This window comes from Falco cherrug, chromosome 12, assembly GCF_023634085.1.
Source record: "Falco cherrug isolate bFalChe1 chromosome 12, bFalChe1.pri, whole genome shotgun sequence".
Classification (NCBI taxonomy): domain Eukaryota; kingdom Metazoa; phylum Chordata; class Aves; order Falconiformes; family Falconidae; genus Falco; species Falco cherrug.
In genome coordinates, this window is record NC_073708.1 from 5,655,993 (window position 1) to 5,678,136 (window position 22,144).

Sequence of the window (22,144 nt, forward strand, 5' to 3'; positions counted from 1 at the left end):
CCTGGGGAAGAACTGGAAATAGCCTCAGCGCTTTTGTTGCAGGGAAGCCCAAGATCCTTGGGAAGGGAAAACAGCTGCAGTCAATGTGGGCTTGCACCAGCCAAAGATCTGAGTCAGGTTGGGGTTTTACTGCCCTATAATAGGTAAGTACCTCATTAAGGAGTGGATATAAGTGTGGAACATAATTTCATTGAGCCTGGAGCTGGTGCAGGGCATGGGAGCTTGGAGGCAAGCCCACTGCTTTGTGATGTTTTTTAAGCTAGAGCTTGGTTTTGCTCGCTTTAGTTCTCCCACTAGTATTGTAAGTGTTGGGGTTAGACAGTTCACCAGCGAGCACTTAAAATCAATTTTAAGGCTGTTTTTATGCTGAAGAACTGTGTGGAGATGTAAGACTCAGCATGAAGGAGACCCCTTCAGGCCTGTGACAGGCAGTGATGTGATGTAACCCTTTTCATGGACGGGTCAAAATTCATCTTCAGGTTGACTTCTGTGGTCCCCAATGTCCCAGAAGGCTGGCTCAGCACCTCGTATTTCGGAGACTCTGACAATCTCTAATCCAAAATTAACCACAGTCAGTTGAAACACACTTCTGTGCCTGCCTTTGCTGCCCTCCTTCACTTCTTATGGAATGGATAGATAAATAATGATAAATAACACACTGCAGCCATCCGAGCAGGGCTTGCTGAACTGAGAAACGAGATCACTTGGGCAGCAATTGCAGCACTGTGGGAAGACGGGAAACGGCCAAAAAATATTTGCAGAGTTGGAGCGTAGCAATTTGAAAGCAAGGAATTATTGGCTGCAACCTATTCCTGCAGAAAGTGAGGAGCAAACGCCCCTTGATGCCTGCTGGGAGCAGGACAGCCCTGTCAAATTAGGCAGACTCAACCTGCTAATTGAGTTGGACATGGACTGCTTCTTATGCACTTTAAACAGAGCAAATAGGACAGTGTTCAGAGGGATGTCTTGGTGTATGGCTGGACCTGGCCTCTCCCTGGCTACTCCCACCCACCACCAGCCTGCAACGGGCCATGCGATGAGGGCTACACAGCTGCAATTTTCTCTTCAAAATCAGAGGCATTAGGCACTGTGGTGCCTCCACTACCTGTAACTCCAAGCTGTGACTGCTGAGCAGGGCAGGGAGGATGGCACTTCAGAGGATGGGGCTCTTTTGTTGAGTCTGGAAGCTAGGCATCCCTGGAAAACTGCTGGTGAGGCCACCAGCTGGGAAGGCTTGAGATGCATCATGGTAAGACTGGTGGGACCTCTGTGGTTCTAGTGAAGTTCAAATTGTTGCAGTAGGAGAAAGGGGTTGAAGCTTTTGAGAGATTTGTGCAAGAAGCTCTGCATGGGAAAATGAATGGGAAACAGCAGAAAACACTCTATTCACTCAACTGGCAAGGCAAGGATCCCACCTGGGAACAGGCTTGGGTGGTTCCTTGCTGCAAGGAACAGATCCACTGACATTTCAGGGTGGTCCTCCTTGAGAGGGGGACAACGACTTGCACATGAGTATGATGTCCCCAGCTGGGTTTTGCTGTGGGTTAGGGCGTCCTTCTGGAGTAGGTCACCATGAGGCTTTCAAGCAGGCTGGTGTTCTGGCACAGCCATTTCCATTTTGGAGCAATTGTTTTACCTTTTGGGATATAATTCATTCATTTGATGTGGCTGAGTGGATAGGGTGGGCGGCAGCAGTCAGGCATTTCACCCCCACCCTGACCCTGGCCATGCTCTTTTGCCATGGATACATCTTGCTGGTGCACTGCTGCTTAACCCCTTTGAAAAATGGGGATAACATAGGGCTAGCTCCCTATGAAATGCTGAGATGACAGCCTAATGAACAGTACCATGAGCTGGTGGAAATCTGTTTCTCTGCAGAGGTGCCAGTCTAATTTTCCACTCTAGATAGATATTTAATTACCCAAAGTCCTTGTACTCTGGTGGGATTACCTATAGAACACTTCTCTTCCACAAAGTCCAAAATACTCCGCTAAAATGCATGTGAGGAAGGGAAACAGAAAGCCTTGTAACAGACTTCTCAGACGTGTGCTCAGCTGGGCAGGTGACAGGGACAACTCCACTGCCAAAACTACGGAAAAAGATTAATTTTACAATCTGGTCACACTGAAATTTGGGTGGGTTCTCTTCCTATCTTGGCTGGCCTTGCCAACCTCTAACATGGTGTTTGGCTGGTCTGTAGGAGATAAAATTGAGCTGTGATGTCTCTGATACCTCATTTTCTTTTTTAAGTGAAGTAAGTAGAAAAGAATGTTCTTTTAACACAAAGCTTGGCTGGAAGATCAATAGCAGCTTCACATGTATTTTTGTCTAATATTTGGTTTTGCAGGGCTCTGGGAAAAAAAAAATCATGTTGCTTTTCATGCAGCACGTGGATGTGACGAGCTCTGCTGCCAGGTTCTGGGCTTTCATCACAAATTGCCTCCTTGGACTGAGGCCAACACCATGTGGCCAGGGCCAGGCCAGAGCAGCTCAGATCTCCTCCTGCCCAAATAGGTGGGTGCCCTAAAGCCAAGGCATGGTTGGTGTTTCACCTGTGGTGTTCTGGTGTGCCTTGCAGAGGGGCTTTCACTCATTACGGCTTGTACGGTGCTGCAGCATGCTCCGATGGAAGGTTTTCTGCTTGCAAGTCATTATAATCATTCTCATATATGATTATGTTTCCTGGCAGGGGATCTAGTCTGCTAGATACACACCTGCCTTGGCTGTTCTGGAGAAACCAAAGGAATGCCAAGCGTTGTTGATAGTTATTTTGAAATTCCATCTCCTTCACCCTGTGTTTCTCCTTTCTAAAGCTGCTGCAGCTCTCACAGGTGAGATGGCTAATTACAGGGGTGGTACCAGCCATAAGTAATTAGGTTGGCTGATCAACTCCTTTTAGGTCCATGTGGCTCTGCTGAGTTCTTGCTTGTTTGTATCAGCTCAGGAGCAGAGTATCTATGGTAAGGATGGGGCTGGGGGTTTTGTGGTGCTGGGTGGACACTAAGTGTGGTTAGTGATGCTCTAGATAGATAGGAGATATAGCTAAGAGGGAGAAGACAGGGAGCTGACTTTTTCTGTAAGGACTGTGCTTCCATGAGGAACATGGAAGTCTGGTGGGGTGCCTGTGGCAGTGCTGCCTTTTGATACCAGGTGGAAGAAATACCAGAAGATCCTGGAGTGCTACTTCTGTCTTGTTCCAGTATGTGCATTAACATGCTGTTGCTCTGCCACGTGTTGGCCCCTGAGAAGCCTGAACGTTGCCTGTGGCCTTGGAGGAGGAAACACATTGATCTTCTGTGACCTGAGTCCTGTGCTCCGGAGTTCAGGTGTGCTTGTTGTGTTGATTTTTCTGCAGTTCTTCCTTCTCTACAGTGTGTGCCCTGTGTGGTCCTCTGTGTCTCATGCATATATAAAGATGTAAACTTTCTTTTTTTTTTGATGTAAACTTTTTTTTTTTAATGTGTGGTGGATCCCTTGCTCTAAGCAAAGTTGGGATGCTAAATGGGCCAAGCAATTAATTGTAAAGAAAGCCATGTGTTTGGAGGGGGTTCAAGTATTTTCTTTAAGTATTTACACCCTGAGAAGAATGCTATTTAAAAATAAACATTGAATCTTAAGCTCCTCAGAGCTGGCTCTCAAGCATGGGGTGGGAGAAGACAGGGTGGGAAGGTCTCATTACCTCACCTGGCTCCCTGCCCTGTATTTCCTATCAGTGGGTTTGAGGTGGGCTTGGTTCATGCCAGGACTTCCCTGTGTGCCCAGGTGATGCTCTGTCTCTGAGCTGCTTTGGTATCTCCTCTGGGCCACTCCTGCAGCTCTGAGCCTGCCAGTGCCTGTCACAGGCTTTTCTACCCCTCCTGGGTGACCCACAAGCCTTCCTGCTGACCTAAACATGGGCGCCTTGGAGCACACAGACTTTAGCATCATCTAAACCAAACTTGGAGAACAGCTGAATGCAGTAAAATGCTCTTTGTTTGCAAAAGCCAGGAGGCACAACTGTTTCTTTTTAAAAAAAAAAAAGATCAAGGGTTTGTTCTGGTTTTGAAATTTTGCAGGTAAATCAGTGATTTCCAGAGTAATTAGAGCACACAGCCCTGAGCTGGCACAGCTGCAGCCAGGGTTATCCAGCGGGTATATGGTTTTTATAATGGCCTTCTGAGGGTTTTTAAAATTTATTTGTCTTTAGACAAAGCTGCTCTGCATTTGCTGGGTCTGAGTGAAAACTGCTGGAAGAGCTGGTCAGACAGTGAAGGTGGGAGCACCTCTGGAAAGCATCTTGGGATGCAGTGCAACCATGGGCACAGGGACAAGTGTCTTACAGGCAGTGGGGAATCAGTCGATGCTCTGTGCCTGCTGCCCTGCTCCCAGTGCAAAAGGGCTGCCCTTGCTTGGGGTTACTGGTTACACTGGAAACCTCTGCCCTGAGCAAGTTAGGCAAATGTAATCAGTGTGCCCTAAGGCTTCTTCTGAGTGCTTTGCTTGGAGATTTGCCCTGGGAAGTGATGAGTGTGGCTCTTAAAGCTGGAAGAGAGGTCTCGTTCCAGCTAGATGCAGTGCATCTGGATGGGGAGAGCTGCTGGATGCTTGGCCGTGGAACTGCTTCCCTTCAGCTGCCATGCTCCCTCTCCCTGAACTGACTTAAAACCCCATCAGCAACTCAAACTCTGTTTTTTCCTTGCTGGGTATCATGTTTTGCATTTTTGCTAGACTAAAATCATGGGATAATGCTTCCGTACGTGATTATAAACCTGATCAAGCCCCCACTGAAGTACCTGCTTTTCAGAGGAGCTTAAGTAATATTTTTTCAAAAGCACTCCAGTGACCTTTGAATTCCCATGGAACACTTGAGTACACGCAACCTGAGGCTTCGGTGTTACAAATCCAACTCTGAAAAAGCCTGGAGATTTATTTGTGGCGGTGAGAGATGCATGTAGGCTTTGGAGACATAGGAGAGATGATGACTTGTTACCTGACTCTGGCAATGCTTCAACATCGGACTGTGGCCATGGGTGCACCCATGGTGGGTCCATCCATCCCGCAGCAGACCTGCTTATGCAAGTTCATGTTGAGCTGACTCTGAAAACAAAGAGTTTTGCTAGTTTGGAGAGCCCAAGAAGCTTAAGTAGAAAGTGCTGATGTCAACAGGGACATTCATCTGACAGTGGCTCTGCTGTGCTTGCACACCTCTGGCTTCAGGTGTGTAGTGATGTTCTTGTTAGCATAAGGTTTTCATAGGATGGTTTGGGTGGGAAGGGAGCTTTAAAGGCCATCTAGTCCAGCCCCTCTGCTATGAGCAGGGACATCTTCAACTAGATCAGGTTGCTCAGAGCCCCATCCAAACCTGACCTTGAATGTTTCTAGGGGTGGGACATCTGCCACCTCTCTGGGCAACCTATGCCAGTGTTTAGGCACCCTCATAAAAAAAAAAATTCTTTCTTATAACTACTTTAAATGTTTTGGTTTTATTTTTCTAGGGGGTGGGGATAGGTGAAGGAAACTCACCTGCATTTCATGTCAGCCTTTCTTGGCATGTTAAAAAATATTTTTTCTATCTTCCATGACATCAGGAACTTAAATAAAATCTTAAATGTCCATAAAAGTGTATCAGTTGTGGAAGTCCCTGCTTTCCAGGGCTGGGAGGCAGTACTGTGGCTGCTGGAAGGAGCCATCCCATATTGCAAATTGCACAGAAAAATGGGACCTGGGACAAGTTAAGACACTGAGGGAGCAAATCTGATCACAGGCAATAGGCAACGTGTCTGTGAGCCCTGTTGAGGGCAGTGGAGCATCCTGCGGGCACTGCTCCAGCTCCTGGCTTCAGTCCGGGTCTGGCTGCTGGAGCAACGTGTTGGTTGGCAAAGGCAAACTGAGGCACATCAGAGCAGCTCCCAAACCTGTCTGAAGTTAAGCTTCGTATGGTTTTAGTTGGAAAATGGCCTTGAAGCCTGAATATCTATTTTAAAGGAAATCTCTTGAGCCATGTTTCAGGGTAACTTGTTTTCTGAGTAACCTTATTCTGTTTAAGGGGAGGGCTGCAAAGCCAGGTTTTTGGTGAGTCTCGGGGTCCTGCTGCCAAACCAGGCTGGAAGGCTGATGCTAAGAAAACAGAGTGACCTTTGCAGAGAGCCAGATGCTACCCACGAGCTGAGCTTGCCAGGGGAGAATAAATTACCCAAATACGCTGCTCCAGAGAGCGCGGCCGAGCCTGCAAGGGAGGTGGCAACAGCACAAAAACCAAGGGATGTGGGTGAGGATTTACAGCGTGGTGGTCACAGCCTTATGCACCGGCTACCTGGGACTTGGCGTGGCCTTTTGGATGCTTCCTTTGCTTCATTTTTCTTTCCTCCCTAAAAATGAGGGCAGGAGATGGTGTCATGGGGAGCTCCCTCTCTGTTGTGAAATGCAGCTGATGTTGCTGCACACCCAGCACGTTCAGCCCAGAGCTGTGCTTCCAACCTCCTGGACTTTGCCATCTCCTCTCAATCTCAGTGTCCCCTGGGGGGCTCTGGAACAGGGCTGGAGCTAAGAATATAATTTTTTTTCCTTTATAATTTTATTTTTAGACCCAACCCTGACTGTGCAATGTCAGGACTGCTGCTGCTTGCCTGAAGACTGACTCAGACTGGGCTGATGCCCAGGTGAAATGGCTCATGAATCCAGTCCTGGTGTTTGTCTGCTGTGGGAGCTGACATCATGGTCCTGGGCTCATCAGCAGCGTTTGGATGCTCTTCCCCCAGCTGCACGTAAGGTATATCCTGGCACCGATAGGTGCTCTGCAGCCCCTGTGTCTCACTGGTGCTTTGTGCCATTCAGGTGGGGAAAATCATGTTCCCCAAGAGGCAGAAGTGGCCAAGGGCAGCCAGGTTGCCTTGGCTGTACCAAAACCAGCTTCTGTGGTGTCTCTACCCCATTCACACTGGCTGCAGGCAGGGTTGTGGCACAGCTGCCTGCACCCCTGGTATCTCTGCTTGGTGCTGCAGGCTGGTCGTGGTGCTAGCAGGATGGTGTCAGGTCCCCAGGACCTTGCTGTGACATCTGTTTTATATTCCTAAGTGAGGAGGCTGCAAAGAGCATCCCTTGGAGGGGGTCTCTGTGTGTGACTGAGGTGACTGCTCAGCTTTAACCCCACTGAGCAGCTCTAAGCAAGAGATGTCACCCCACCATGTGTGCCACCATGCCACACTCCATGAGGGCACCTGTAATGCTGCAGGACCTGGACAAGGCAGGCCCATCTCTGCAGGACTCTTCCTTTGGATCAGAGGACCCCCTTTCTCCCCTTCTTCCAAGCTCTTCACCACAGCTCTCTCAGCAGATCCCACATCTCTGAGCAGTCCAAGAGTCGACAAGAAATCAAACGGCAACATTTTGGACAAGTAGGTGAAGTGAAAACTTACACCCCGGGGGAGGAGTGAATGCACACGCATCTGTGCAGGCACAGGGTGAGCAATGCCCATCATGGAAATCTACAGCAGCTGAGTGTACCTTCTCAGAGTTGAAAAGAGCACGTCTTTAATTTCTACAACACCAGCAACAAATCGGTGTGGAGGCGACGTCGCCACTGGTGGCTTTGGCACAGTCATCCAGGAAGGTGAGGGGAAAGGAGAACCAGAGCTTGCAGCAGCCTGTTCCCACAGCAGCCAGTTTGACTCCCAGTTTTCACATGGATGCCAATAGACGATTTTTGCCCACTGCTTACAAATTGTTTTATAAAACACTCAGTCAAGACTTCTCACTACTCTGATACCACAGCAACGACCGTGAAAACTCAATTTGTTTGCCTGGCGAACCCTGGGCTGAACATGTACATTTGGGTTCAGCCCAAAGCTGGGTCCTGGTGAGACCCATGAGCTCCTTGGCTGTGACATGCCTGGATTTCATTCCAAACTAAATGACCATGGATGCCAAGCGTGCAGAGTCCAACTCTCAAATCCTTGTAAGACTTTAAGAATTAAAAAGAAACTATAACTTTGGGGAAACTTCACTTGAGTTTCATTTCCTGGCTTTTTTACCCCCTTGAAAGCAATACAGGGCTTAATAGAAAATGGCTTTCTTACAGGTTTTTGTGGCTCGTGCTCTATGAAAGGGCAAGAATAATTCCCCCTGCCATAAAGAAAAACACATTGGATGGTTAAAGCCACTATTAGAAAGAGCATCCCGAGCTATTAAATCCTGCAGGTTTCAGGGTAACTCCATTAGCTGCATTGCTATTGCATCCTGTAGGATTTTCCCCACAAGGTACCGTTTCTCAGGGAGCTAGAACAGTGTGCACTGACAGCTGGGCATCTACAGAAGCCAAAATAACACTGTTTCTTCTCTTGCATAATGGGAATTTTTATCTCCCTTTTTATTTTCTTTTCTCTCCAACTATTTCAGCAACATCCTGAGGTTATGCCCAGATGCCGATACCCTCACAAGCTTGGGCAGAGGGGGAAACACTGGAGAGATGCAGCAGGGCATGTGGGATGTTTATGGACTTTTCCCTTTGGCAGCAGGCTGCTGGCCTGGGTGGCTGGGCTTATGTGGGGTAAGGCTGCTGAGCACAGGGCATGATCAAAGCAAGCATGCAATGCCTGAAAAGGTTGATTCTTTTTTTTTTTTTTTGAAAAAAAATTATTTTTGCTGTGCCTTTCCATGCTAATGTGATCTCTGCAGGCTTGGGACAACCAGCTGTGGCTGGAGCCAGCTCCCTGGGGGATGACCATATGCTTATTACTGGTTTTCCATCCTCCTGCCACACTTCAAGGCTGACTAATCCCTCGGTAGTGGCAGGTTGTGTCCCTGTGATGAGGTGTGAGGATGCAATGCCATCAGGAGCTGGTCCCATTGCTGTAGAGACCCCAGTGCCTCTGGTCCCAGCACAACAGCTCACCCCATAGCACCAAGCCTTACTGCAGCCAGCGCTCACCCCAGCACCCAGGTTTGTCTTCCTGGCCAAAGTCACCTGCGTGACCACGGAGCCTGGAGGGGCTTTGGCTGCTGCCCAGAAGCTCTGAAGACACCAGACTGGGGGAACTTAGTGAAAAGAAGGTGGCAGAGAGCAAAAAGAGAGATCAGCCCTTACTCCATGGGATTTCCGTTAACTAGGAAAAGGAGTCCTGCTCCGAGTCTCCCTCTCCAGCCAGCATCAGGTCAGCCTCAGTTTTTTCCCCCCAACCTTTACTGTAGTTCCTTGTCTTTATCTTGCCACCCCTAAAGGGAAATCACAGCTGCTAATCTGCAAATGTGGGGGGCTGGGCTGGGGGGACACCTTGCCTCTGGGCATTTCTCAGTGTGGATAATATTGTTCCTGCGCTTAAAGACCGGCTGAGCAGAGAGCTCTGCAGGAAAGCAGGCTCCAGACAGCTTAAACGCTTTATATTAAGGCCGGTGGACAAAGTGTTGATCCTTTCCAGCTCTGTGTTGCTGGTGCCTTCCCATGCACTATCACAGGTTTTGCATTTTATTTCCCTTCTGCTCTGGCTTTTTTCCAGGTTTTCCTCCTATATCAGGCAGCTATAAGCAGCTCTGCTTCAAAATGACCAGCAAATATCCTGATCCCTTGAAATCCTCAGGCAAACTCCTCCTGAGCTTCCTGGCCAGCCCTATACTGGAGATGAGGGACATCATCCCAGTACAAACCTCCCAAGCAACAGCATGTGAAAGCCAACTCTTCCAGTTTTGCTTCAAGGCTCCATTGCCTTCCTTGGTCTCTAGGACACGAGTGCCCACAAATTTTCCAGCTTGTTATTTATCAGGGCTGGCGTTGCTGGTGATGACAAAAATGGGAGTTTTTCTACTAAATTCCCCAGGCAGCCAGAGCTGGTTAGTTATTAAGGGCTCTCTGCACAAGTTCATCCTGCAGCTGGGCAGTGTTTCTTTTCCAATTTCCCCTCCTATCCTTCACCCTCGTTCCCTGTTTTCCCTTTGGGAGACCTGTTGTAGAGTATTTGCCCCCACCCCCCCTATCTAGCAGAGTTTGATTTGGCAACCAGCTAGCAGAGAAAGGACTTGCAATTGCTTTGTCCTTTGGTGGGTTAGGTTATTGTGACTTGGTGGCTTTCTGTTGGGAAAGCGATTAAGAAGAAAAAGTCCCATCTGTACTGAAAATGGACTTTCCGTGATACAAAAATGTCCCTAGGTTATCTCCAAGGCTGGTACAATCTCCTGTATTCCTCTTTTTCCAGTTTTTTCACCCTTAATATATTTTTTTATTAGCTCTTCTATTTATTTCACAGGTGCTTAAGCGTTTGAAGGACACTACTTCTCCCCTTCTTCTTGGACACATGCAGATGGTACTTTAAACCCATTAAACTGTCTCCTGGAAGCAGGGGTGGAATTGCAAAGGTCTTGAGGAGTTCTGGGTGAAAATGAGCTGAGAGGTGGCCGGTGGAGACAGGCTCCCTGTCATCTTGGGTTGTGGGTGAGGAGTGGAGAAATGCTCTCATCTGCTGTTGGGCTGGGGGTCAGCGGAACCAGAGGCTCTTGATGTGTATGGAGAAGTCCTTGCTGGGGGGAGGTTGGGATCCCCTGAATGAGGAAAGGCACCTGTCATGCCAGCAAGGCAAACAGAAGAAATGCCAACAAATGGCAGGAAAAAAATAAGTGGTGAGATCAGAAAAGGGACAAGAAAGCAAATAACAGGGCAAATGTTTCTGTACACGTGTGGCAGAGCATGGCAAACAAACAGGCTGATGTAGACATCTTAGTACCTTGTTCAGTCTAGGGCTTAAATAACAGGGACTTGGTAGGACACATAGGACCCTCCGTGACTTGCTGGGGAGAAGCAGGCAAGGAAAATGAAGGAAAGGAGTGTCCCGAAAATGGGGTTCCGCTTTTCCTGAAGGTTAGCAAGGGGTGGGGAACAGGTTACATCAAATGTGGTTAACTTAAAAGGGGTGCAGCTGGTGGGACAGACTTCATGTGAGGTAGAAGAATGAGGTGGATGGGTGTGAGGGACTCTCCAAACCCAAAGTACCTCTACATGACAGAGCCTGGTGGTAATGGCATCTCCATGGACATCTCTGGGGTGAGCGATACAGCAGGACAGAGCCATTCAGTTCCCTGGGTGTGTTAGTGCAACATCTCATTTCCAGTGATGGAGAAAGCTACTGGAAAAGCTGCTATTTTGGGCTTGATTTGGGCTAACAGAGAAGAACTGACTGAAAGAAGTGGAAGGTAATTTCAGGAAATAAGTCACAAAATAGCGGATCCCACAATGCCAAGAGAAAGGGAGCGTGAACAGCAGAGCAAGGATAATGCACTGCAAAAATCTCAGGGAACCAGTAGGTAGCATCTCTAGGGAGGATAATCTAAGGGCTAAAGAGCACAGGGAAGCTGGCAATTATCTAAAGCGAATGCATTAGGGGCACCACAACAAGCCATCCTGATGCAGAGGAACAAGAGGGAAGTGATGCAGAGACCTGATGGACCTCAGACCCAAAGAAGAGCTGCAGAGAAGGGGAACTGAGGCCAGAGACCTGGTGATGGGGACAACAGGGCAGCTACAAGTTGGAGATGTGAAGGTGCAGAACGAGCTCCAGCGCACTGGCTGTTTTAAGGCTGGGCAAAACCTTTTTGTAAATGCACAGGAAGGAGAGGGAGAGCTGAGGAAAGCCCAAGGATGTTGCTTAAATGCAGGAGGAAAACTAAAGGATTCAGAGTGGGCTTTGCTTGAGCCTTTCCTTGCACTCAGCTAATTAGGACAGGATGATTATATTGGGCAGGAGCCCAACTCAGTGGGCAGAAGACCTTCCAGGGTGTTTGGATCAGCCAGGTGTGCTGGTGTTGGCAGGGCTGCCCAAAATCTCCCTTGGGCGTACTGCCAGAGCCAACCCAACCCTGGAAGCATTCAGTGTTTCTCCAGCACTGCAGGAGCCCAGGGCAAGCTGGGGGCTGAAGTGGGGCAACCCCTGGAGTTAGAGGCTTCAAAACAGGAAGGCTTGCAAGAGGAACTCATTAAGCAATCAGTTTGTACAAACCTGGAAGATAATGAGGTTAGAAAGTAACGACTGACATGGGTTTGTCAAGAACAAGTCAAGTGGAACCAATCTAATTTTACTCCTCTGACAGGGTAACTGGGCTGGTGGGTAGGGGAGTGGTGGGGGACAGGCTGGGGCTTGGCTGGTGGTGTGTGGCAAGCAGCTCTGCAGGAAGGGTTGGGGACCTTGGGCTGAGCTTCAGCGGGAGGTGAAGAGCAGATACGTTGCATGGGATGTTGCCATTATGGATGATGCCATTAACTGCTTTCTGAATTGTCCCCCTGTGGAGGTGCCCAAGTCACTACAAGCTGATGTGTTTGCTTGTATGTCTGTCCTGATGCTGCAAGAGCCAGCCTTGCCCTTGCTAATCCCAATTCCTCCCCCTGTGGTCATCAGCCGGTCCCTGTCACCATCATCTCTGCTGCAGTGGCTCCTCATAGTTGCTGTGGGCTGCCCTCCCTGGGGACACATGGCCCCTGTCAGCTGCTGTCCCCCACCCCATCCCTGTCTCCTAGGTTCAAGACTCTGAAGGGCAGCCCTGCACTAAAGCAAACCTCAGAGGACTTGCCCAGATAATTTGTCACGGTGCTTTTTATTGTCTCCTCTGCCTTGTACCTCATGATGCAACACCACATACCCGCTGCCCAGGTTTTGCACCTCCACCTTGCATCTCCAGGGACTGCAGTCCTGCTGTGCTCGTTGTGTGGCTGCATTTGTCTTAACGATTGACCCCTTCAGTTATTATTAGCCTCATGGTCACCTCCAGCACTGCCTGTCATGATGAATTAGAAATAGAGTCCTCTCTGCATCATAGTCCTCGTTAAACCAACCATCCCTTCTACCTGCCGCAGTCGTCACCTCATTATAACTCCATTACCTTTAACAACAACTCCATTACCATCCATTATCTTTCTTATCATCTCCTTTACAAGGCTGTTATGTGCACCTCCTCCTTTACAGCCATCCCCTCCTCAATTACGATTCCATTATCTTTATTACCACCCCATTACAGTCATAATTATTCCCATTACAATTTCAAGATCTGCGTCTCCATCCAGACAAGTCGGTGTCTCCATCGGCCCGTCACCAGCAGCGCGCCTTTCCTGCTCCTCATTGCCTTCATCGCCTAGCGCAGTTACCGCCACCTTCCCTGCATTCATAATTATCCCCATACCAATGGTTGTATTTTAATTATTTTTCATTATGGTTTTATAGTCTTTTGCTGTTATTGCTTCATTTATTGGTCATTCTCCTCTCCCTGAAGTATCATAGCTGGGATGGGTATCGGGGTGTGAGCTGAGACTCAGGGCAGTGATATTACACTGATTTGCATCAGCCCTGAGCAGGTGCCTTCACCCCATCACTGTCCTCCATTGCAATCCCAGCATTTAATCTCTGTTGCAGCCCTAACTACTGATGTTATCATTCCATTATCCTTCAGCTTATGTCCATTGCAGCTTCTGTGATGGGTATGACCACGTCCTCCAGCTGGTGGTGCCCCTTCTCTTCCTGCCTGGGTGGAGGAGCATCCCTGACCCACTCTGGTTTTCCATACCTAGAGCTGGACAATGACTCTAAGGACACTTCATTCTTTTAAATTAAAAGTGTATCTGGTGTGATAGTAGTAGTAGTAGAAGTGGGTTTGTTGCAAAGGTACAAAATTTTGTAAGTTCCTGCGGTGCAGCCCTGAGCTCCACATCCCACTGGTGCTGCTCTCCCCATGGTTTCAGCTGCTTGCCCACCCCAGGCACTGCCAGACCCACCTGTGCTTCCCCCACGCTACCTTCATCTTCCAGAAACCACCCTGGTGCCTCACGAGCAGCGTTTGGCACCTCTTTCATCAGCACTAAGAGGAGGGAAAAAGCTTCTCTGCCAGCAGAGGGTGGGTTGCATCATTTAGGGTGCCATGGAGGAGTAGGGTACCATTTTATCCTCTACATAGCGCTGATGCAGCTGAGGACAAGTGCTTTGACAGCAGGTCCAGTGGCCGTGCTCCTTGAGAGGACATTGAGAGATTGGAGTGGTTACAGAGAGAGTCGCAGAACTCCCCAAGGATGGGGAAGCTGCCAGCTTTAGAGAGCTCAGTCTGCTTAGTTTATCATGAAGATTGAGAGGTGACTTCATGACTTCCTATAAGAACTGTCAAGGCAGGGAAATACTAAAGAAGATACTAAAGAGCTCTTTACAGCAGAGGAGAAAGGCAGAGCGGGAGTGATGGCTGGGAGCTAAGGCAGGCAAATTTAGATGACTGATGCAGCACATGGGGTTTAAAGTGAGAGCGATGCCCGTTCCCAGCATCTCCAGGAGGCTGCTGGAAAAGGTGTGATCCAGCAGCTCGCGAGCTACATTTCCTCGCATCCCTAAACTCTCCTGGTCTGCGGGTGATGCTCAGCAGCAGAGAAGCCAGTAACAGCTTGCAGGTAATTAACATGTCTGGTGTAAGAGTGGATGTAGCTCATGTTTGAACGCCCCTGGGTTATTTCCCACAATCGATAAGCTTCGTAAATAATGTATCCTGCAGGGGGAAAAAAAATGCTACCTTGCGCTTATCAGATTTTGTACTCTGTTTGGTTTAGCAATGCCAGGAGGAATATGGCTCAGAGAGAAAAATAAAAGATATAAATAAGTCCAGGGGTGAGGGAGGCAGCCCTAGCCAGGGAGCTCAGGCTGGGTGGCCCTGTGCTGCTGCAAACGCCGCCCCCCGCTCCCCACCCCACCCACCCCCCGAGATGCTGCTGGCGAGCACTGGGAGTGGAAAAGCTAACGAAGGGGGAGCAACCTGCCATGCAGCCACACCACGGATGGGGCAGGTAGCAGCTCCCAGCACCACACTGCGACCCCGCTGCAAACTCTGGGGGAGTTTTTCCTAATTCTGGCTAGGTTCAAAGCGACCAGAGAAAGGGAGGTGAAGCAGTTGGCATCTCTCTCCTGTTATTTCCTTGCTGCGCTGCCTGTAAAGGCACCTGACGGAGCCGAGCTTGCTGCAGACCACGAGGCAGTGCTCTCCCCGAGGGACATGGGGACAGCTGGCACTCCTGCCCTGCTATGTCAGTCCTCTGGGGATTTGGGGGAGCACTTCAGTACCCAGCAATGCCCCATCTATATGGGGAAGGCTGAATATAACACGGCGTGACAGGAGATCTAAGCTCTTTCAGGGTCAAGGGTAAGGATTTTATTGAAGAATTGGGAAGCAGCACTGGGGTGGAGACTGGCTCTCCTGGCTTTTTGGTTTCAAGCCATAGCCACAGGTTGCCTCTTATAAAAAAGCATAAACTGGGATTGCCTGAGCAAGCAGCCAGAAAACTGCCTTGCTGCCACAGCCTATTGCCTGTACCTTGGTTTGTTGGTTGTTTTTTTTCTGAATAAAAGTCATGAGATGGTAGAAAGCAGCCATTGTGGTGGCAAACACATTCAGGATTAAAATAACACCCCCCAGTAAGCCCTCACTAGTGGGTTTGTGTTGCCCAGGCTGCTCACTGCACATCTGGAGCCAGAACATCTGGGAGTTTTTATAAATTAAAAGGAAACACAGGTTTCCCTGCTGTGACATGCAGATTATGACAGGCAGTAGAGCACGGCAGTTTTTTACAGGCTTCAAGGCTCTGGAAACTTTTGGTGAGGCCAGTAAATGATTTTGGGGTTGAACTGGGGTGGCTCTGTTTTCCACAGAGCCCCTTGCAATGGTCTGATCCTGCTGCTTGGCAGCCCACCTGCCCAAACCAGCAGTGGGCAATTTCCACTATGCACAGACAACTGCAGACTGCAAATAATCCATCATCTCCTGCCTGGGGCCTGGACTGGGCAGAACTGCTTTTCCCACCCACCCCCATCGAAAACCAGTTGCAAACAACAGCTGGGGATGCTGGTCCCCCCAAGAGGGATGCACTGGGATGTGCTGGGCTGCAGTTGGGAGCAAGCACACTGCAAACTGCCAGGCTGAGAAGGGAGCACCTTGGGGAGTCTTTAAATGCAGCTCAATTACATTAGCTATACACCAGCCGAGGGGATAATTTACTGTCTCCAGACAGATGCTTTACTCCTTGCAACAAGATGAAAACAAAAGCGAGCGCAGCCCCACGCAGGCACCGCTCATGCCGGGGGGACTCTCTGGTCCCTGAGCATCTCTGGCGGGTCAAGAACCACAGCTAAAAGCGCTGGCGTTCCCTTGCAAAGCAGCAGCCCTGGGGGCTTTGCTGACAAGTGGGTTTCTACGTGTGTCTGGCCTAGGAATACCCATATGCAGCCCTACCTGTAGGAGTAAATGAGTATTTGCTCAGCTGGTATCTAGGGGTTGGATTTGCTCCCCGCTGCCCTGGGGAGGGTGTTTTTCAAGGTGGTGTGGATGCTCGCTGCTCTGCGCTGGCTGGAAAACTTTGTGCTGGAGCTCGGCTGCTGGACCATTCAGCTGTTCTATAGTTTAAATTTCAAGCTTCGAGGGGCTGCCTCCACCTCCCAGTTTAATTTTGCCCCCAACCCATCACCAACCCACCAGAGCAAAACTCAGCCCTTCCAGAGAGATGGTGCACTGGGAGTAGCTTTGTATTGCAGGGACTGACAGGAGGCAGCACATCCCCATTGGGGTATCTGTCTGTCACCACATCTCCAAAAAACCCCATCTTCCCAGGCTGATGGGGCTGGGGCTGGTTAAAGCTTTCCAGCTCTCCCTACCGGGGCTGCTCCAGGAGCTGGAGCCCAGATGGTCTGAACAGATTACTGCAGCCTACGGGGCTATCTGTCCTGGGCACTTTGGCAGGCCTGAATTCCCTCCAAATGACAAAAATAAATAAAATCTCTCAGCATTAAAAGCTGGGAAGCCCATGAAAAAGCTGTGTACACAATGAAAACAAATATATGGTTAAATAACCTCTCTAACAGTATTTCTATAAAATGCCTCTCTAAATAACACCAAGTGAAAGGCTTGCTCCGTCCTGATTAACCTCAGTTGGGGAAGATTGTCTGTATCAAATCATTACCGTCAGCCGATTAAAAATGAATTAAACCAAGCGAAAAACAATTCCCAAAACATCCTCTCTCCTTTCCAGTTCAGGGCCAAAATAAAAATAACAATAAATCCTATAACACCCATGAGCAAATGCAGCCCTAAGTCACCACAGCCTGAGAGATGAAGCAGGTGATGGGGACCTGGGATGGGATGGGATGGGATGGGAGGGCTTGGCCACTGTCACCCCACAGAGAGGTGGCAGGACCAGGTGCGAGGGTCATAAGAGATAAAGAGGATGCTGGTAAAGATTAATTAAAATAACCCAAACAAGCTATCCAGTCCTTTGCCTGTTGAAAAGACACCCCTATTTTTAAGGGCTGGAGCCAGCTAAAGTGACTTTTTAACATCTCTCTCTTATTTTTGCTTTATTTTTAGGAAGCCCAGCAGAACCTTGTGGTCAATATATCTGAAGGAAAGTGCAGTTACAAATTTCAAGTGTCAGCCATCCCAGCAAGAGCATGCACCAGCACCAAAATCCAACAGGAGATGCTCTCTTCCACTCAGCAAAACCCCATCCCAGCCTGTTTCCAGAGGACACAACCCCACCAGCATCAGCGGTGAGTGCCGAGGAGAGGAAAACGGTGAGCAAACCCTGCATTTGGTACCCTGCACAGGCACCCTCTTTCCCCATTGGAGCAAGCTGCATGGGGAAATCCTCTGAGTTATGGAAAGGCCTCAAATATCCCTTTTCTGCTACTTATTTTTCAGTCATTTCCATTTGCTCAATTACTTTCTCAATAATTGCATAGCAATTGTTGGGTCCCAACAGAACCCATCAGCCGAGGTTCTCCAAGGTCCTTCCCATCCTGGAGTTGAGCAAGATGCATCCTAAGCTGGAGCAACAAAGGAGAAAGGTCCCAAAACTGAAGCTGTGCTGGTGACACTGCTGTGATGTCCCCATGGTCCCTCACAGGAGCCAGCCAGAGAGTTTTAGGTCTTTGGGTAGGGCTGCTGACAAAATCCACGTTGCCAACGCTTCTTGGACACAACCCCACCGTGTTATGAAGGACAGTCTAATTAGTAACTCTAATTACAAAGAGGAGTAAATCACCTAGATTATTTTATTTTTTGGCCTTTGCTGAGTGTCTTTGATATAATAAAGAAGAATAATTGGCCACCAAAGGGACCTGCTACCCTGACACTTTAACGACAATCTATTTTGAGACACCAGAACTGCAACTCAGTGGTTCTAGAAGTTGTAAAAACCGTTGTAAAAACTACTGTCTGTCCAAGCAGTTGTAAAAACTTGTCTCCAATGATGAGGGAAGCACAACTGCTGGGGGGTACCCGAGGGCACAAGCATCCCTGCTGGGTCCTGTCCATGTGAAAAGATGACTGTCCCCCCTCTCCATCAGTATTCGACTCCGTAGAATGTGCAGGGACCTGATGGCTGCAGTGGAGAGCAAAGCATCACTGGGGGCTTTTTCTCCACCCCAGCCATGCCATAAAAAGAGCATTTAATCCCCTTGCTGGTGATAGGGAGCCAGGGGATTGAGCCATGAGCAAAGCCAGGCATGGCGCGGCTGTGGCAGGGGAGGCTTGCTCCCCCATGAGATGTATGGCCCTCAAAAATGCCTCTATGGATGAGTGAGATTTTCTCCTTTTTGCTCTGCCCCTCTCCAGCTTTCCAACACAGGGACATCCCTGCATCTTCCCCACAGAGCTGGCAACCTAAAACCAGCAGAACCCCCCACTACGGATGTTAATAGGAACACTGTGCATGCTATAGATGTATGCACATATATATTTTGGACCATCCTTTTAGGGTGCAAGGCAATGCAATTAATGGTGCCGCCCTGTTGGGGGCTCATTAAGGGTCGGGGAAGGCAGTGTGGTGCTGGTTGATGGTGCCTGGCTGCTGCTGGGAATTAGCACCATGGTGCCACTCGCTTTGTTTCGAATAGCTCTGTCGACTTGGGCTGTAGAATTAATAATGTCTGAGCAGAGAGCTGGGAAAACAGGAAGCTGGAAAAAGCAACTTGGTGCTTGGCAGGGGAACAGAGATGAGCTGCGTTTGGGAGATGCTGGGTTTTGATTTTATTTCTTTCCTCTCCAATGATGCTGAGCGCCCTGGCACAGTCAGCACCACATGCCCATCCCTCCACCCTGCGCCCCAGCTCTCCCTAACCCCAAGCCCCCTGGTGCTGTTCTCATCTCGCTGCTTATTTATCCACCTGGCTTTTCTCTCAATTCCCCCATCCCTTGCATGTTTATCTAGCCCTCTGGCCACTCACTCCCTGCTTTATTCACTGTCTTTCCTGCCCAGCCTCTACCTCGCACTCCTGGTTGGAGCTTTACCTATTTATATTCTTAACCTTTGCCTCTCTTTCCTCTGTCTCTTTAATCCGTACATCAATCTTGTTTATGGCCTCCATTGCGCTGCTCAGCTCGAGTGCGTTACGGGCGAGATAATACGGCCCCGTCTCTGTGCCCTCTCTTTTAAGCCATGCTCAGCTCTAGCTCAGCAAACTGTGGTGGAAGAACACCCATTGGTGCAGGAGCACAAGGTGCAGGAGCTCAGCATCCCACCCCAGGGATGCTTCCCTGCCCTGACACACTTTTCTCCCCATTTTTGGGGTTAGGCTTTGTCCTGCACATGGGCACCAAGAAACCTGCAACTGGTGAACACATGTACCCACACTCCTGCATCCCTTCGCCCTGGGATGCTCGGGACCTGGCCACCCTGCAGAGGACAGTGGGTTTGGGGACAAAGCCCACATTTCAGTGATGCTGTGAGATTGGTACCTGGGGCAGCTTTCCCAGGCTTCCTGGCAGCTGGAATTCAAGCCTGCAGGATCATCTGCTGAACATACTCCATACATTGCCCTGCTGCTATACATCACCGGCTGCTCTGGCACCATGCCTCCATGCCTTTCCTTGCCTTCCCCGTTCCTATCCCATCACTGCATCCCATGAAGTTGCCTTGCAGAGTCCAGCATGGTTCTGCCTGCAATTTTTCTGCCTGCTCTCCCTCCCTGAATGGTGGGAATTTTCCTCTTGCTGATTCACACCTCCGTTGTGTCATATTTTTTTTTTTAGCGCTGACGCTGGCTGCGCTCACCCCAGGGAAAGGCTAAAACCCCAAGCTGCTGCTTCGGGGACTGGCACTTGGCCAGCCACGTGCTGCCAGCTCAGCCAAAAACCTGCACCTGTGCTGAGCAACCCCAAACCTCTCTGGCTGCTGGGTTCAAATAAGGGAAATTTTGGGGGTTCATTTTCTCCCTGCTGCCCTATCCCCAACCCTGTGTTCCTGAGCCCCCATGCTGGAAACAGCACAGCTCGAAGTTTTAAAAAAGACTTTTTTCAAGTATAAAAAGCCCTTGGTCTTTCCCTCTGAGCTGCTAAGGTGGCAATAAAATTGTCAAGAGGTTGGTCACAGCCCCACAGGCATCACCCATATCCCTGGTGGATCCCTGCAAGAGTTTTGGGGAGGAGGAGCATCCAGATCCCCCCACAGGTACCTTTTGGGGGTTCAGCAGCTGGATTGGGTGTTTGCCTCTGCTAATTCCTCCTTGTGATAGTCATCACTGGTGATTTCCCCCTCCCCTCTGTTCCCCCCCCCCCTCCACATCATGCCCTGGATGGATCCATCCCCTGCAGAGGGGCTTTTTTTGCCCAGCAGGACCAGCAGTGACCCAAGGATGCTCAGCCGAACGGAGCACCTCACGCCGCGACAGGCACTGTCAATGGGCTTTGCTATTTATTTTCTGTCCTGGGAGGCTATCTTTTATTTTTTGCTATTAAAAAGGCTCAAGAAGCATCCCACCCAAGCTACCTCCTTCCGAAAGCCCATTAATCTCAGCATCCCTGCCAACCTCCCTTGCCTAGCAGTAATCCTGCCTCCCACCAGGGAGGTACAGCAGGACCATGCAAGACCTCACTACCCCAGAAGACATTCCAAGCAATTCCAAGCAATTCCCACTCAGCACAGGGATGCCACTAGCCCTTGTGATCTGCTCAGGAGTGCCACTGCCTGCTCAGCTCAGGCAGGGGAACCCTGCAGGCATCTGGGGGATTTCTCCCCAAATGCCATATCGCGGAGGAATGATGGATGGGCACCTGGTTCTCTACAGGATGGGGACAAGGCAGCAGCCTGTGAGCAGACTCCCCTCCAGGGTGGGGAGAGCAGGATGTGACCCATCCCTGCCTTGCCCTGGGATGTTGGCACATCCCTGCAGTCAAAGCCCCCAGCTCAGTGCCCATGCCTCAGTCTCCCTAAGCAGGATGAGGAATAAACAAAATAAGGAATTACAGAAATAGACTAAAAAATTAAATTCTTCACTCTGGTGCTTCACCTTCCCATTTGCTACAGCAACTGGAGAAGCCCACGCAGCTGCCTGGATAAACCCCCTCCTGGCTGGGGAGGGGGCGCGATGCACCTTGTGCATCCCTACAAGGAAGGTGAGTGGAATGAGTTGGGAAGGTCTCAGCCACACCAGTGTGCTCCCCTGCTGGCAAAGGCTGCCTGTCTCCTGCCTGCACGCCCAGTCTGGGGTGGGAAAACCCCACTGAGCTGCCTGGGGCCAGCACACTGCTGTGTTCCCCGCAGTCCCCGGGGGCCATCCCGGGGGACATCTCCCCTTTCCCCCATCATCTTGGTGAGCCCAGAGGATAATAAGTGAGTAACAAGCCCCACAGTCCCAAAGCCAGCGTGGCCTTAGCTCTGGCTGCACTGCCGCAGTGCAGATTACAGGGAAATGGGGAATTTGGCATTCAGCTGCATTCAGCTGCATTGCCATCATTAGGGATAATCAAGAGGCACCCCTAATGGGGATGTGGCTGCAGGGTGCAGGAAGGCAGACTGGGGAATGAGAATATAGTAATTACCAGGTAATTACAAAGCAACGAGGGCAATTAACGCTGCTGGGCTGTGATGTAGTGGGGTGGCATTTGCAGCCGGGCTTGGGACACTGAGGGGCACCAGTACAGCCACTCTGGGGACCAAGCGAGCGAGCGTGGCATGGGCAGATGTGGGCAGCTGCTAGGCTGCCTCCAACCCAGCAAGCAAGAAGTTAAAGCTTTTTCTTGTGTAAGCAGGGGGTATTTTACTGAGACCAGCTCCTGCTGGAGGCTGGGAGTTGGAGATCTGGCTCTGGACTTGTCCCAAGTGTCATTTTTCATACCAAACACACCAGGGCATAAATGGGATGGTGGTTGGGCTTCCCCCCAGCTCCTCCTTCCTTTA

General features: G+C 49.8%; 1 protein-coding gene and 2 long non-coding RNA genes across 22 annotated transcripts in view; 2 read left to right on the forward strand and 1 right to left on the reverse strand.

Annotated features, from left to right (window-relative positions):
- Positions 1-12,120, forward strand: part of LOC114016956 (uncharacterized) — a 70,771-nt gene extending 58,651 nt beyond the window's left edge. For 13 of the 19 annotated variants that reach the window (XR_008734652.1, XR_008734662.1, XR_008734663.1 and 10 more), the window contains 2 exons: positions 43-3,326; positions 6,564-7,981. This is a non-coding gene — a long non-coding RNA (uncharacterized LOC114016956). Of the gene's footprint in view, positions 1-42; positions 3,327-4,186; positions 5,144-6,563; positions 7,982-8,373; positions 9,129-9,470 lie in introns of those variants that run through there. The other 6 variants (XR_008734658.1, XR_008734657.1, XR_008734659.1 and 3 more) reach the window with 6 other exon arrangements.
- Positions 1-22,144, reverse strand: part of TNR (tenascin R) — an 85,354-nt gene that overhangs the window by 49,858 nt on the left and 13,352 nt on the right. The gene's annotated exons all lie outside the window — the stretch shown is intronic.
- LOC129737163 (uncharacterized) lies at positions 12,126-18,057 on the forward strand. The gene is made up of 3 exons (XR_008734672.1): positions 12,126-14,377; positions 17,335-17,540; positions 17,668-18,057. It is a non-coding gene; the product is annotated as an uncharacterized LOC129737163 (long non-coding RNA).